Source organism: Bidens hawaiensis, unplaced genomic scaffold, assembly GCF_021521415.1.
Source record: "Bidens hawaiensis isolate Kalapana, Puna unplaced genomic scaffold, B.hawaiensis_p1.1 tig00016760_1, whole genome shotgun sequence".
Classification (NCBI taxonomy): Eukaryota; Viridiplantae; Streptophyta; class Magnoliopsida; order Asterales; family Asteraceae; genus Bidens; species Bidens hawaiensis.
In genome coordinates this window covers 26083-39039 of record NW_027492543.1, presented here as the reverse complement: position 1 = coordinate 39039, position 12957 = coordinate 26083, and the positions used below count along the sequence as shown (strand labels likewise).

The window sequence follows — 12957 nt, the reverse complement described above, 5'->3', positions numbered from 1 at the left end:
TGGTAGTACAAGCGTATGCGAGGAGAATTGAATATTGTTGAAAAATATGGAATGATCACCGATAAGAAGGTTAATGAGCGATGGTGTGTTATGTGTGAATAAAAACTGAAAGCATGTTAAGGTTGACTAAAATTCTATGTTTTGAATATAATACTATGTGATACTAATGCGAACCTCTAATAATGAGGGAATAGGGTATGATTGGGGAACTTGACTGAGCTGGGCTTATGGTTTGTTTAGTGGTTGTGTTTTAAAATCAATTGTGGTTTCAAGTGTTGCTTGAGGGCAAGCAACGTTTAAGTGTGGGGATGTGATGGGTGGATTGTAGAGCCACCCTTAAGTGTAGTAATTATAGTTAAATCATGTGCGTTTATGTGTAATTTCAAGGATTTGGATTACTACACTATATTGTGTAATTGCAGGTTTAAGTAGTGAAAAGGAGGACGTTACGAGATCATAGGCGAAAACGGTGAAGAAAACAGAGCTGGAACGAAAGAGATACGAAGAAAACAAGAAACAGGAACCAACTTCACCGTGGCCCACGGTGCACACCGTGTACCACGGTCCAACTGAAGGAAATGTGGCAGAACTCACCGTACCATGGAAGAAATGGGTGATCGTTGCCTGGACCGTGGACCACGATCCGTCTGTAACTACTGGACGGCTTGGCTTTAAGTGGCCGTTTTTTGGCTTGACTTTTGGATTATCTTTCAGTCAAAAAAACACTGGGAGACGAATTGGGAGAGTGGAGAACTTTATCTTTGGATTGGTAATCATTATTTGATGTGTTTTAATTCTTTTGATGTTGCATATAATTGATGTTATGATGATTTCTCAAACCATGAGTGGCTAATTCCTCTTGGTATTTCTCTTGGATGCAAGGTTAATTACAAAACACTTTTGTTTCTCGTTCTTGCACGTGGATTGATTATCTAATTGTGATGTTTGTATTATTATGATATTTGTTTGATTTTTTGTAACTTGTCCATATTGTTTCAACCTAGTTTCGTTCTATACGTTCTTGGTGTCGTTGAAAATTGAGATTTAGTAAAAGAAATTAGGGGTTAAAAACACATTGATTGATTAACAAGTAACAACCTCACGTTCTAGTAATCCGAGTACTTAGTTCTTGATTAATCACAAACAATTACATTTACCCAAAATCAAGATATTATGATTTATCCATTGATCTTAAACAAGAGTGTTGCGTGTTAACACGAATTCCAAGAGAAATACTTGCTCGATCAATTGCTTACAACTTTAGTGTTAGTTAATTTAGTTCTTAAAATCAAATCAAAAATCAACTTGAAAATTACTTTTGTCATTTACTTTTTAATATTAGTTTAATTGTTAAGCTACTTATTAACACATTTTCCACAACCTCCTCGTGTTCGATACCCACTTACCGCTATCTATTTAGTTGTAATTGGTTTATTTTTGCGCGAGTCTTCGACCTCGTGTCAAATTTTGGCGCCGTTGCCGGGGAGTAGTGTGAAACGTGTGTTATTTTTGTAGTTTTTGTTTAAATTGTTATTGTCAGTTTTACGCGGGTTGTGCTAGTGTGCAGGTACATACAGGTATATGCATACACGACGCTCTCGGTCTTCATCACCATTAGTGTTTGATCCTGAAATCGAGAGAAATTTTCATTAGAACCGGATTCTACAAAGGGAAAACAAGATTATTGGGTCACCAAGAACACAAAGTCGAACACTGACACCACAATCATGACTTCAGAACAAACCTTACCGCCAATGCCACCACCCCATTAATCCACCAAACCCACCATCCACTGTACCCATTACCACTACCAGTTCCATAAGTGAACCTACTTCAGTTGTATTTAGCTTTCAACCACCAATCAACCTTCTACCCTTGACAAGTTTTATGCCTACTCAAAGACAATCATCAAATTTATCACAACAATCACCTTTTCACTCCCAACAACACCCACTTTACAGTCAACACCCATAACCCATACTTCACCGGGTCAGAGTTCGGGCCCGCATTTGTTTGGTGGGCCATGCTATGGAGATAACAATGAAGTGTATGAATTGTTTGAAGAAGGATATGCAAGTGGAGTTGATGGGAGTTAATTGAGGATTCAAGGGCAATTCAGGTATGGACCCGAACTTCAACCGCAACAACAAGTGCAACAATGGGGTGGACCTCCAATTATTCAAGAACAACCGCAACAACCACAACCATTGCAACAAGTTCCACAACAACAGCAATATCAACAACCAATGCACAACAGCAATTTCAACAAAATGTGCAACAAAGGCACATTTTTCGGCAAATGGGCCAACCAAGAGTACCATTGGGGGTACCAAGACGACATGCATGACAAATGGTAAGGGGAATTGAAGCTCATTTTCAACCGGTCATCATCAATAAGCCATATCCGGTGGTTATTCCTCAAAAGCACCAAGGAAGAACATTCGAGGTTAGAACCAATGCGCTTCAAAGTTTACCAAAGTATCAGGGTCTAGCAACGGAAGAACCTTATTTTCACATTGAGGCTTATGACTCTATTTGAAACACAATCGGGGGTCAAGGGTTCTCACCGGATGAGGTTAAGTTAGTTTTATTTCAATTTTCGTTGGAGGATAAGGCGAAGAGATGGTTCTACACATTACCATCCGCATCAATTTACACTTGGGCCGAGATGCAACAAAGGTTTTGGAAGAGTTTTATATGGCCCAAAAGACTAATGATGCAAGACGAAGTTTGAGATCTTTCCAACAACAATCGGGGGAAATGTTTCATGAAGCATTCGAGAGGTTCAACATGATGATCAAGAATTGTCCTCATCATGGTATAGCTCTTTAGGAGTTGTTGAATGCTTTTCATGAGGGGTTGAATGCGGAAGATGAAAAGGACTTAATTCCAATCACAAATGGTACATTTGGTACCAATTATGAACAAGATGATTGGGCATTCTTGGAGCAATGTCGGTCATATCGAAGAGAAAGGCTCAAACTGCAAGAAGAGCAAGACCGGTAATTGGAAGACCGCAAGTTCATGCCGTGGAAGATGTGGGGGTACAAACTACTAATCAAAGAATTGATGTTTATACAAATTGCAACGAGTTGGGTTATGGGGCTAATGTGTGTACGGTAGGGCAAGCACAAGTTGAAGAGGTAAATGCAATAAAAGGGCAAGGGGGTGGTAATTGGAATTATAACATGAACTCAAACACTTACCACCCCAGGTTGAGAAATCATCCAAATTTCTGTTATGGAAATCAATCAACTCAACTCAATCCTAATTTCCAGGGGACATCTCAAACCCACTTTCTTCCTTGTCAACAATACTTCAACCAAGGAAATCAAAGTCATTTTCAAGGAACGGGTGGTAATCAAAGTGGGTCTTCGGGTCAAGGTTCATCAAGTGGGAATGAAGTGATGGACATGTTAAATTTGATGCAACAAGACATGCAAAAAAAGAATCAACTTGATGAAGATCGAATGCAAAAGGATGAAGTTCGTGATAAGGCCATCCAATCATTAACCACTTTAATGGGTCAACTTGCAACCAAAGTGGCAGAATTGAAGAAAAACAAAGGTCAGTTGCCAAGCGACACCAAGGTAAACTCTTCTCATAACTCATCTCGTAATGTTCCTATTAATCATGTTAGTGTGTTGAGAAGTGGTAAAGCGTATAAGGTGGATTTGTCACCCGGTTTGGTTGAGGGTGAAGTGGAGGATATTATAGGTAAGGAAAGTGAGGATGAAGAAATTGAAACCAATAAACCCACTAAACATGTCACTTTTGAGAAACCATTGCAAGCTTCGGTGGCATCCCAATCGTGGCGTCTCAGTCTTAGCCTCAACCACCTCCAAACTACCCAACTGTTTATGACCAATGGAACCCCAACAGACTGGAGTCCTACACCTCCTACCATACAACATCTCAAACGGTGGCATCCCAATCGTGGCGTGATAACTGTTATTATAAGAGAACTCGATTGACGGTAAGTGGCGATCCCAACTACCACCAAAATCAATAACACAAGCCCGTAATATATCCTCAAGAGTCTGAATGGTCCTCTAGGACTGACCATCCGTTTGGGGGTGATAAGCGGTACTGATGAGGAATTTGGTTCCCATATCCTCATGAAACTTCTTCCAAAACCTAGAGGTAAAACGCGTATCCTTATCCGAGACAATGGATACCGGCACCCCGTGCCTAGAAACGATCTCTCGAATAAATACATCGGCCAACTGCTCGGAATTAAAAGTTTCTAGTATAGGCAAGAAATGAGCGCTCTTGGTCAGTCTATCAACGATTACCCAAATGGTGTCATAACCGCCCCTAGGAGTACGAGGCAGCTTAGTCACAAAATCCATTGTAAGATGCTCTCACTTCCACTCAGGTATTTCCAAAGGCTGAAGTTTCCCGAACGGCTTCTGATGCTCGGCCTTAACTTGCAGACACGTCAAACACTTACTCACGTACTGAGCCACCTCAAACTTCATCGCGGGCCACCGATAATTCTTCTTCAGGTCTTGGTACATCTTGGTCGCGCCCGGGTGAATGGAATAGCGTGACTTGTGTGCTTCATCCAAAATTTTACCTCTGAATCCCCTATACCTCGGTACCCATAAACGCCCATCCTTATACTTCACCACATCACCGACGTCTTTCAAAAATTTCTCTTGACCCCAAATACGCTCTGACATAATCCATTCCACCTGTAAAGCTTCATTCTGAACGTTGGCTATCTACTTCAAAATATCAGGTTTAAAAAAAAAAAGCTGATAAGATTTTACACGAATAGGTTTTGGTCTCTCCTTCCGGCTCAACGCGTCGGCTACCACGTTAGCCTTACCGGGATGGTACATAATCTCCATATCATAATCCTTAATCAACTCCAATCATTGACGCTGTCACATATTCAGTTACTTTTGTTCGAAGAAATACTTTAAGCTCTTATGATCGGTATAGATAACGCTAGGAACACCGTACAAATAATACCTCCACAACTTAAGCGCAAACACAACCGCCGCCAGCTCCAAATCATGAGTAGGATAATTCACCTCATGAGGCTTTAACTTCCGTGAGGCGTACGCGATGACTCGGCCTCGCTGCATCAGAACACACCCAAGCCCCTGGTAAGAGGCATCAGAATAAACCACTAGATCATCAGTGCCATCGGGTAAAGCTAGAATCGGGGCATGCGTCAACTTGTTCTTTAACTCGAGTAAAGCCTCCTCCTGCTCAGTACCCCAAAAAAACTTAGCGTTCTTCTTAGTCAACTTGGTCAATGATGAAGCAATTTTCGAAAAGTCAGGAATGAAGCGTCGGTAATACCCCGCCAAGCCCAGAAAACTACAAATTTCAGATGGAGTCTTAGGAGATTCTCATTCGTTTACGGCTTCCACCTTTGCAGGGTCAACCAAAATATCACTCGGGTTAATAACATGACCCAAGAACTGAACCTCGCGTAACCAAAAGGAACACTTAGAAAATTTCGCATACAACTTGTTCTTTCGCAGAGCTTCCAAAACTTCCGTGAGATGACTGGCATGATCGGATTCGCTTTTGGAATACACAAGAATGTCATCGATGAACACAATAACTGAACGATCGAGCATCAGCCTACACACCCGGTTCATAAGATCCATGAACGCAGTCGGTGCGTTGGTCAAACCGAAAGACATCACGAGGAATTCATAATGTCCATAATGAGTGCGGAAGGCAGTCTTAGGAATATCTTCCTCCCGAATCTTCAACTGATGATACCCGGACCTAAGGTCGATCTTCGAGAACCAACTAGCTCCTTGGAGCTGATCAAACAAGTCGTCAATCCTTGGGAGACGGTACCGATTTTTAATAGAGAGTTTATTCAATTCATGGTAGTCGATGCACATCCGCATGCTACCGTCCTTCTTCTTAACGAACAGGACCGGGGCTAGACGGTAAGGAGCTTTTCAAGCAAGTCTTCCACCATATGACGGTTCAGTGCGCTATCCCGAACTGCCCTTGCATCACTCCATGTTGGTGGACCCGATGCAGTCGATGGCACCACCACCACCATCATCGGGAGAAGGTAGCAACGGTGGAAAGAGCATTCAATTTTGGTAAATTTTTGGACTTCATGACCTCCATCTTCGGGCCGCCACAGCCACCCTACTATTTATAAGGACTCCGTCACGTCAGGTGCATGTGTTTTGTATATTATTTATACAGTTGTTTATTTTGTGTTTCGGTTTTAGTTACTGGGTGGAAGGGAGGAGGATGAAAAATTTGGCTTAGTGTTACAGGTCGGAAAGAGGTGGTGTTTTGTTTGTTTTTACTTTCTCAAAACCATACATTGGGGGCAATGTATCTCAAGTGTGGGGATGGGAAATTTTTCGTTAAAAATTCAAATATATAAAAAACAAACAAGAGGACAATAGAAAGAAAAACACTGAAAAGTGGTAAGATAGCAGGAGTAAAGTTTTGGTCCCTTTTCATGGTCATAATTCCCTCAAAGTCAAGTCTGCTTAGTTGTTTTTAAAAACAAATGAGGTTGAGGAGTATTTTTGTCAAGGTTAGCATGCTTTCGGTATAATAGCCCGCATAACATATCCATATTCACTTGATTATTTGGAAAATTAAGAACGGTGATGGAATGGTTATTCTCCGTTAGAACTTGTGCTATTAATGCATTTCGAGACCTTAGCTTGGCATAATTACAAAAGTGATAGAGGCAACTAGGTTTAAGCCTCGTTGGGATGAGCGCGAGTGTGGGTTTTGGGGGTTGGGCCTCATACATTACACATTTAGCGAGGGCAATGAGAGGGGCGGGGGGTTGGTTCCTTTAGTAAACCTATTTGGACTTATTCTTCCTGTATAATTAACCCCGATATATGTTTTGAGACGATCCGGCTTGATAGGTTTTTCTTTGTAATTGTATTTGTTTTGATATCAATCAACAGAAAGTAAAGGATTTCATGATTATATGCAAGTCTAAGTTTATTGAAAAAAAAATGAAAAATATATGAAAAAAAAAAGATTGGGATTCAATATCCAAAGTGATGTGTATCGAGTTAGGATACAAGTTGGTAGTGTATATATAGTAGTTTGTTAGTTTGTTTTATTGTCTATTTAGTTTTGATGTAACAAGCCGGGTTGGATCACGTGAGTCATTTCAACATTCCCATTCCATACCTTTACACCTTGCCCCATTACAACCCATTTTAAGACCTCTTGATTTGTATTTGTGTTAAAGCATAAATTGGTAGAGATTTGATGGTAGTACAAGCGTATGCGAGGAGAATTGAGTATTGTTGAAAAATATGGAATGATCACCGATAAGAAGGTTAATGAGTGACGGTGTGTTAAGTGTGAATAAAAACTGAAAGCATGTTAAGGTTGACTAAAATTCTATGTTTTGAATATAATACTATGTGATACTAATGCAAACCTCTAATAATGAGGGAATAGGGTATGATTGGGGAACTTGACTGAGCCGGGCTTGTGGTTTGTTTGGTGGTTGTGTTTTGAAAGAAATTGTGATTTCAAGTGTTGCTTGAGAGCAAGCAACGTTTAAGTGTGAGGATGTAACGGGTGGATTGTAGAGCCACCCTTAAGTGTAGTAATTATAGTTAAATCATGTGCGTTTATGTATAATTTCACGGATTTGGATTACTACACTATATTATGTAATTTCAGGTTTGAGGAGTGAAAAGGAGGACGTTACGAGATCATAGGCGATAACGGTGAAGAAAATGGAGCTGGAATGAAAGAGATACGAAGAAAACCAGAAACAGGAACCAGCTTCACCGTGGCCCACGGTGCACACCGTGGACCACGGTCCAACTGAACGAAATGTGGCAGAACTCACCGTACCGTGGAAGAAATGGGTGACCGTGGCCCACGGTCTGGACCGTGGACCACGGTCCGTCTGTATCTGCTGGATGGATTGGCTTTAATAGGCCGTTTTTGGCTTGACTTTTGGAATATCTTTCAATCAAAAAAACACTGGGAGATGAATTGGGAGAGTGGAGAACATTTTCTTTGGATTGGTAATCATTATTTGATGTGTTTTAATTCTTTTGACGTTGCATATAATTGATGTTATGATGATTTCTCAAACCTAGAGTGTCTAATTCCTCTTGGTATTTCTCTTGGATGCAAGGTTAATTACAAAACACTTTTGTTTCTCGTTCTTGCACGTGGATTGATTATCTAATTGTGATGTTTGTATAATTATGATATTTGTTTGATTTTTTGTAACTTGTCCATATTGTTTCAATCTAGTTTCGTTCTATACGTTCTTGGTGTCGTTGAAAATTGAGATTTAGTAGAAGAAATTAGGGGTTAAAAACGCATTGATTGATTAACAAGTAACAACCTCACGTTCTAGTAATCCGAGTACTTAGTTCTTGATTAATCACAAACAATTACATTTACACAAAATCAAGATATTATGATTTATCCATTGAACTTAAACAAGAGTGTTGCGTGTTAACACGAATTCCAAGAGAAATACTTGCTCGATCAATTGCTTACAACTTTCGTGTTAGTTAATTTAGTTCTTAAAATCAAATCAAAAATCAACTTGAAAATTACTTTTTTCATTTACTTTTTAATATTAGTTTAATTGTTAAGCTACTTATTAACACATTTTCCACAACCTCCTCGTGTTCGATACCCACTTACCGCTATCTATTTAGTTGTAATTGGTTTATTTTTGCGCGAGTCTTCGACCTCGTGTCATTAATTTATGTGTTAGGTCCGCTAAGTCAATATACTATTTGAAGGATTTTGTAGGTTCATTGATCAAGGTTTGGTAGAGGAGCTTTCTAAGTTTCCAAAAATTGAAGATATAAATCAAGAAATTGACTTTGTATTATTTGGAAAGATATCAATTGGTAGGACCCCTGATAAAGGAAAGAGATGTTGTGTATGAATCACTAACATATTCTTCTGAATTATATGTATCTGTGAGACTCATTTGGAAAAACGATAGGCATAAGTATATCTAAGAACAAACAATTTTGATAGGACAGATCCCTCTAATGACTTCTCTAAGAGCTTTTATAGTAAATTGAATCTATAGAATTGTGATCAATCAAATATTGCAAAGTCCCGGTATTCAATATTATATTTGATTTGTAGTAAATGGAAATATAGATTTGGATTCCATATTTGGATCCGTGAGACAATTGAAGTGGCGTTTCCTTGTTCTGGGATCCTTTATCTTGGTTTCAAATCATTGGGTTTAGACATTACTTCAGTGCTTCTTAACCCTTTCAAAATGGTAGCAACATACCCCTTTTTGTGATTTCTTTCAATCAAAGAATCACACCGATGGTTTATTCATGCACGATACACCGTGAATCGAAACGTTTTAGCCGTTCCAACAAAAATTTTTGGAACTTCAAATTTGTTTAAAATTTGCTCGAATCGGATCCTTTCGATTTCTATATCGAAGATATACTTATGAAGTTGTTCAAATTTATTGATTGGCATTAACCCTAGATCGTTGGCCCTGAGAAATTAATCAATACTTTCTACTCGAGCTCCATCGCAAACTATTTACATTACAATTACAACCCAATAAAAAAAGAAGGGTTCAAGTAGAATAGAAAAACGACGTCGAGCCAAGAGCACCTTCATTCCTATATAAAATGGTGGATTTAAGAATAAGAATCCACAACGGATCGTGTCCTTCAAGTCGCATGTTACTTTCTACCACATCGTTTTAAACGAAGTTTTACCATAAAATTCCTCTAATTTCGAACCGGTATGGAATTGATTCAGTTATGGAATCATCAATAGTCATTGACTCTGTCGGTACAGAGACATAGTTATTTCTCTTTTTTCTTAGCTACAGCTACATAGATAATCAATATTTTTATGAATAAATATTAGCAAGACCCCGGCTTTTTTGTATGAATGGAACATTTTGATATAAATCTCTATCTCAAAAAATTTCTAACAGAAATATCCAGAAATCTAAACAGAGAAATAACATAACTAACAGAAATCACACAAAAAAAGAAATTCTAAATAAATAAATTCTATTTGACTCTGCCTCTTCAAGTGTCTCAATAAGATAGACTTACTAATTCCAACTTTCCAAAACTTCCCAAAGATTCAATCCATAAAGAATCATTACAAATCTTTATAATTGAAAAAGTTTCTTACTCTATATCATTATCTGAGCCAAGTTTTACAGTAAAGACTCCATCTGATTATCATAATAAAGATATTTTTTTTCTTTTCGAATGGAATTCTCAATGATGTAAAGCAAATAATCTAAATAGATCGAACAATGAAAATAAATATAATTGTTAAATATTAAATTTTCATTTTTAAGTACGTATGAAAACCCTTTTTCACAAAAATATAAAGACTTTTTGTCACTGAAATAGGATAACAATACATACCTGATAACAATACATACCTATAGGGTAAGCACTTCCTCTTTTATATGTATTTTCATATTTGAACCTAAGGTTAAGTAATCTTTCTACATCTCATCTTATCTTTATCAAAAGGGTTTAGTTACTTTTGCATGTCATTTGAACTCGATTTAGTTCAGTTTGTGAAAAATTCAGATATGATTCCGAAAAGAATCATTCAAAATAAAAAAAGAAAGAGGAATACTATTGTATCCAATATTAGACCGTGAAACAGAACCTTTTTAAACCAAAAAGAAGCATTCGGGTACAGGGGATATGCTCTGGGACGGAAGGATTCGAACCTCCGAATAGCGGGACCAAAACCCGTTGCCTTACCGCCTGGCTACGCCCCATTTCTATTTTTATTAGACACTAATACTAATAAAGAATAATATTGGTATTAAGTGTTCGTCAATTCCAGTCCAACTATCTATAGAAAACCTTTCTTCTTTATAGAATTTATTATAGATATTATAGATTCGTTTCTAGGATTTTGACATTTGTATATCTAGAATTCAACTTAATTTATTGATCATTACATGTAATTCAATTAAGATATTGTATGAAAGTATGATTTCTTCTAGTCTTCTATGAGAATTGGAGGATTTTTTATTGAGTGGAAAAAGAAGGATTTTTTTGTCTACCTTACTTTCTTCATTTTTCCTTATATCAATAACTCAATCAAAATGCAATTATCTCAATGAAAAAAATGTCTGTTATGCTTAATATCTTTAGTTTGATCTGTCTTAATTCTGCCCTTTATCCGAGTAGTCTTTTCTTCGCCAAATTGCCCGAAGCCTATGCTTTTTTTTAATCCAATCGTAGATGTTATGCCAGTGATACCCGTGTTTTTTTTTTCTTTTAGCCTTTGTTTGGCAAGCTGCTGTAAGTTTTCGATAAGATCTTTAATAATATCTCATAGAATTCATGATTTATTCGAGAAAAATGATAACATTTGATAAGATCAAATAAGTCTGGCAGTATGAACCTTCAATTCAAACATTGAAATGATCGAATAGCCGTGAGAAATCCGGCTCACCTCATTTCCCGATTTTAATCCTTTTTCCTTTCCGGCGAAATACCTTATTAGCTTAGGGTAGCTTACAACATCTAATTGGGGGTATGAAAGTGATTTATGGTAATCAAAGACTCTTTTGAAAAATTTCAACTTCACAACTTCATTTGAATTTCTGAACATTCTTTTCTATTTTAGAATTTATTTCTTGGTGTCAAAATAAGATATGTGATATAAAAATGGAGGATCTATTATCTTTTGTTTTCTCTCGTTTTTCTTTTTCAAAAAAATGATCTTAGACGTTGTGTAATGCTTACTCTCAAACTTTTCGTTTACACAGTAGTAATATTCTTTGTTTCTCTCTTCATCTTTGGATTCCTATCCAATGATCCAAGACGTAATTCTGGACGTGAAGAATAAATTGTTTCTCTTGCTTTATTTTACAATTTTCTTCATAGTTTTATTTTCTTTTAGCTATTCCACACACTTAACTAGAAAAAAATAGAAATTCATCGACAGAAAGAGAGGGATTCGAACCCTCGGTACGAATAACTCGTACAACGGATTAGCAATCCGCCGCTTTCGTCCACTCAGCCATCTCTCCCAATTGAAATGATAATTACTATGTTACATCACACATCACGTAAGGATTAAATTAAATATTTCTTTCACATCCTTTATCGTTATTATAGAATTAGCAATTCCATTTAGATGCTCGAAAGATCAAAGTAGAAAGATAAAAAAAGAAGACCTTCTTGCTTTTATTTTATTCGAAGTGTCTTTTTGGCCTGGCTCGGTCAATACCCAGCCGGGCCTTTTTTTGTTACAAAAAATTCCCTTCATTTTTTTATTTATAGGCAACATACTCTAAATAGCCAATATAATACCCATGTAACAAAATCCGTTATGGGGTTTACATATACTTATCATTTTTGTTATAATGGAAATTTAGAAGAATTTTTTATTCAAAAGAATAAATCAAGAAAAGGATAAATCAAGTATGTGTCAATTTGTATTTTCTTATGTCGTTTGGCAAACCAAATTTTATATTCAAATTCAAGAATCATTGACGAATTCTCAGTCAATGAATATCCCGTTTGTCTTAAATTTTGTTTTTTTTTTTTTGAGTGAAAATATACATTTGATTTTTCAATAGAAAAGTGAGGGGAAGATTTTTGGCATTGTGTGTTTTAAGATACTATACAATCAATCGAAGGGACAATCAAGAGGGAAAAAGGGTTTTTTTCTAATTTTGATAAGTTTAGTTAGAAAAAGGATTCAAAAACGGATGCAATTACAATAAACTAAAATTGAGTAATCTAACAAAAAAGGTAAAAATTTCTCTTATTGTGTATCGTTTTGGCGGCATGGCCGAGTGGTAAGGTGGGGGACTGCAAATCCTTTTTCCCCAGTTCAAATCCGGGTGCCACCTCATCAGCAAACGAATCGGAATCTCTTATTCTGTTCTGCTGATATAATTCAACCTAATTTTACCCAGCCAAAACAGAATAAGGGGACTGTTAATACTTGGTTGATTCTAAA

At 37.2% G+C, this 12957-nt stretch overlaps 1 non-coding gene and 1 pseudogene across 1 annotated transcript; both read right to left on the bottom strand.

The window, feature by feature from the left end:
• Positions 1-2721: 2721 nt before the first annotated feature.
• LOC143552087 (small nucleolar RNA R71) lies at positions 2722-2822 on the bottom strand (annotated as a pseudogene).
• Positions 2823-11931: 9109 nt separating this feature from the next.
• TRNAS-GCU (transfer RNA serine (anticodon GCU)) lies at positions 11932-12019 on the bottom strand. The gene has a single exon. It is a non-coding gene; the product is annotated as a tRNA-Ser (tRNA).
• Positions 12020-12957: the final 938 nt, after the last annotated feature.